We start from the raw sequence: 5,000 nt of genomic DNA, 5'->3' as shown, positions 1-5,000 counted from the left end.
TGGTGTTGTACAAGAGTTTTTTCAAATGTGTTCACTATTGTTTGTGTTCAAGAATTTCTTGTAAAATGTGAATGCAAATAAAGATGTTAAATGTGTGTGTGTGTGTGTGTGTGTGTGTGTGTGTGTGTGTGTGTGTGTGTGTGTGTGTGTGTGTGTGTGTGTGTGTGTGTGTGTGTGTGCGTGCGTGCGTGCGTGCGTGCGTGCGTGCGTGCGTGCGTGCGTGCGTGCGTGCGTGCAATCTTACTTACACCTGTTGGGTTATGCAGAGTCCAGAGAATCCAATAGTTTGAAGATGTTAAGCTCCATGTGTGGAGGAGAGAAATTCACTTAATGTATTTTATATACATTGTTAGCATATAGGCCTATACATAGATAATTAACACACTTTACAGAAAAATAATAACACAAGTAATAACTAAATATACAACATGCAAAACAATTCAGGAAGACATTTGGTTTCATCACCTGGTGTCGATAATGAGTTATGAAAGGTTCATAGTAATGTTTTATATTTCTCAAATATAATTATCTTTAAACATTTTCTTAGGGGGGTTTCAACAGAAATGCAGCAGCATCGGCGCTTCCTGTCCCCTCAGTCTCAAGGCAGCAGCATCGGTGCTTCCTGTCCCCTCAGTGTCAAGGCAGAAGTATCGGTGCTTCCTGTTCCCTCAGTCTCGTGGTCAGCTCTTCAGAGCGCTGTGCGTCTCTTAGTTTCACACCTGCCGTCTCCCTGCCTGTACCAAACAACAGAGAAACCACACAGTCGTATTATGACACATCCTGTCCTCAATAAAGAGCTGTGAGACGGAGAGGCTTGTTCAGTTGAGAGAGAGTACAGTGTGGATAGCAGCAGCACCACCGCCATCCTGCAGCTACTGTCCTACACACAGATATGGACACAACATGGATTCTGGTCTACCTGCTGTGGAGCTCAGGTACAGTTAGTTGGCACTTGGTTTTAATGTCTGTGTGACCATATAAGGCAGTGTGGTGAGCAGGGAGTTTGTTTTAGTGTCTGTTTGACCATATCAAGCAGTGTGGTGAGCAGGGAGTGAGTTTTAGTGTCTGTGTGACAGTAAGGCAGTGATAAAACATGCATACTGGTCTACCTGCTTTTTGGACTGCAGAGAAAACAGATTCTACAAATGTCTCCTAAATCCTGACAGTTTTCTGAAAACCCTATGTTTCTACAGTATGTGTCAGTAGTTCTCAAAACTATTTCATGTCAAGGACCCCCAGGATTATCTCCATTTGGCTGCGGACCCCCATCTGAGAATATGTTGTTCCAGGGAGGGACCCCGCCAGAAGCTAATATAAATTTGAGTTAAAAAAACGTTCACTGTGAAAATAATATAATATTCAAAGATTTGCGCCACATTTTCTCGTTAAAAAAAAAACGCCGCTATGAGCTTGTAGATCTGCTATTTTTCAAAAGCTAAAGTATAACATAATGCAACATTAAAACACCAAAAGGGGTTCCCGCCCTGCATGGGTTTAATGTCTGTGTGACAGTATAAGGCTGTGCAGAGTGCAGTTCTGAGACATGGCACACTGACTATGCAGAATACTATAACGTAACGTACATATATATATATATATGTATATACAGTGTAATCAAGAACAGTGACTATAAAGAAAATTACCCTTTTTCAACAGGAGAGACTCTCCTCTCTCCGCCTAAGCGCTGCTCTCAACCAGAGGTGGAAAGTATTACATTTACTTAGCCCATTTTGGCCTGACATCGAAATAAAATAAAAAGTCTTATAAATCAGTTTTCTGAAATATGTTTCTACATCAGTGGTGCTCAATATTTCATTTCAAGGACCCCAAAAATCATATGCAATTGCCCACCGACCTCCATCTGAAAGTATGTTGTTCCAGGGACCCCCCCCCCAGAAGCAAAGATTTGAGTTCAAAAACGTTCGCTCTGAAAGAATATATATTCAAAGATTCGCACAACATTTTCACGATTTTTCTAAAATAGCAGACCTACAAGCTCGTAGCGCGGCACTCGGTGCCGCGCTACGAGCTTGTAGGTCTGCTATATTTTTCAATAGCTAGATTATAACATAATGTTTAAAACACCAAAAGGGGTTCCCGCCCAGAATGTGTTAAGTACCTATTACAAGTACTTAAGTACTTAGTGTAAATACAATTCTGAGGTACTTTTACTTTGCTGGAGTGTTTCCTTTACTTAGCCTACTTATGTGTACTTATTATGAAACAGGACATTCTGCATAATGAGTACTTTGTACTTAAAGTATATATTTTGATGCCATTTCTGGGTGGCTGTGGCTCAGAAGGTAGAGCAGGTCGTCCAATGATCCCTGGGTCGGCGGTTCGAGTCCCGGCTCCTCCTCCTGTCCACATGTGGAAGTGTCCTTGGGCAACACACTGAACCCTACGTTGCCTCCAATGAGACACTGAACCCTACGTTGCCTCCGATGAGTCGGTCGGTGTGAGGCTGTGAGCTCGCCACCGTCGGTGTGTGAATGTGGGAAGTGAGGACGCTGGCGTCGACTGTTCGCCGCTTCACCTCCCAATGTATGAATGAATTAACCCTTGTAAAGCGCTTTGAGCATTTTGAAAAGTGCTATAAAATGCAATTAATTATTTACTCAAGTAAATTGTGATTACCCGACTCACTGGTATATGCAGTCGCATCAGATCCCGTGGGTAGGAGGTCTCTCTCTCTCTCTCTCTCTCTCTCTTTCTCTCTCTCTCTCTCTCTCTCTCTCTTCAATTTCAGTATTGCCAAAGCATCAAATGCAGAAAAAACTGAAAAATAATAGTACAACAGACAATAATAACTTGTATAGGCCTAAAACAATGCGTGCGTGCGTGCGTGCGTGCGTGCGTGCGTGCGTGCGTGTCAAGATGGTGTCAAGATCACTGTCACATTGGGTGATGTTTGCTCCGTGTTTTTAATTTTGTGACATGCAGTCCCATACTGTGCAGCCAGGTGTGCTGCAGGTCCCTCTCCTAATTGAATGTGTTGTTATTGTCATCTAACTCTGTGAAGTTTAATTGCATGTGTTGTTATTGTCATCTAACTCTGTGAAGTGTAATTGAATGTGTTGTTATTGTCATCTAACTCTGTGAAGTTTAATTGAATGTGTTGTCATTGTCATCTAACTCTGTGAAGTTTGGGATCAACAACTCAGATGTCTTGAAATATTCTTATATTGATCACATTTTAATTTAATTTAATTAAAAATAGAAAATGCATCTCAGTCTCCACCTCACAGTGGTACAGCGACCACACACTCTCTGTTCTGGACTTCTTGTGTCGTCTTTTCTCTATGGCCAGACTGTGGTCACTCATTCTGTATTTGGTCTCTCTCTCTCTCTCTCTCTCTCTCTCTCTCTCTCTCTCTCTCTCTCTCTCTCTCCATAGCCAGGGAGCCACCGGTCCAAAATTGGACAGGACCTGTGATGTCATGCCGTACTTTTTATTTGTGTTTTTTCTATTAATTTGGTCTGTTCTGGTCATTAAGGTCCACAGAATGAGAGGTCTGCTCTGGTCATTAAGGTCCACAGAATGAGAGGCCTGCTCTGGTCATTAAGGTCCACGGAATGAGAGGTCTGCTCTGGTCATTACGGTCCACAGAATGAGAGGTCTGCTCTGGTCATTAAGGTCCACAGAATGAGAGGTCTGCTCTGGTCATTAAGGTCCACAGAATGAGAGGTCTGCTCTGGTCATTAAGGTCCACAGAATGAGAGGCCTGCTCTGGTCATTAAGGTCCACAGAATGAGAGGTCTGCTCTGGTCATTAAGGTCCACAGAATGAGAGGTCTGCTCTGGTCATTAAGGTCCACAGAATGAGAGGCCTGCTCTGGTCATTAAGGTCCACAGAATGAGAGGCCTGCTCTGGTCATTAAGGTCCACAGAATGAGAGGTCTGCTCTGGTCTTTAAGGTCCACAGAATGAGAGGTCTGCTATGGTCATTAAGGTCCACAGAAAGAGAGGCCTGCTCTGGTCATTAAGGTCCACAGAATGAGAGGTCTGCTCTGGTCATTAAGGTCCACAGAATGAGAGGTCTGCTCTGGTCATTAAGGTCCACAGAATGAGAGGCCTGCTCTGGTCATTAAGGTCCACAGAATGAGAGGTCTGCTCTGGTCATTAAGGTCCACAGAATGAGAGGTCTGCTCTGGTCATTAAGGTCCACAGAATGAGAGGTCTGCTCTGGTCATTAAGGTCCACAGAATGAGAGGTCTGCTCTGGTCATTAAGGTCCACAGAATGAGAGGTCTGCTCTGGTCATTAAGGTCCACATAATGAGAGGTCTGCTCTGGTCATTAAGGTCCACAGAATGAGAGGTCTGCTCTGATCATTAAGGTCCACAGAATGAGAGGTCTGCTCTTGTCACTAAGGTCCACAGAATGAGAGGTCTGCTCTGGTCACTAAGGTCCACAGAATGAGAGGTCTGCTCTGGTCATTAAGGTCCACAGAATGAGAGGCCTGCTCTGGTCATTAAGGTCCACAGAATGAGAGGTCTGCTCTGGTCATTAAGGTCCACAGAATGAGAGGTCTGCTCTGGTCATTAAGGTCCACAGAATGAGAGGCCTGCTCTGGTCATTAAGGTCCACAGAATGAGAGGTCTGCTCTGGTCATTAAGGTCCACAGAATGAGAGGTCTTCTCTGGTCATTAAGGTCCACAGAATGAGAGGTCTGCCCTGGTCATTAAGGTCCACAGAATGAGAGGTCTGCTCTGGTCATTAAGGTCCACAGAATGAGAGGTCTGCTCTGTTCATTAAGGTCCACAGAATGAGAGGTCTGCTCTGGTCATTAAGGTCCACAGAATGAGAGGTCTGCTCTGGTCATTAAGGTCCACAGAATGAGAGGTCTGCTCTGGTCACTAAGGTCCACAGAATGAGAGGTCTGCTCTGGTCACTAAGGGCCACAGAATGAGAGGTCTGCTCTGGTCATTAAGGTCCACAGAATGAGAGGCCTGCTCTGGTCATTAAGGTCCACAGAATGAGAGGCCTGCTCTGGTCATTA

This window comes from Electrona antarctica, assembly GCF_951216825.1.
Source record: "Electrona antarctica genome assembly, chromosome: 7".
NCBI lineage: Eukaryota > Metazoa > Chordata > Actinopteri > Myctophiformes > Myctophidae > Electrona > Electrona antarctica.
The sequence above is the reverse complement of the archived record's forward strand: the minus strand, read 5'-3'. Positions refer to the sequence as shown.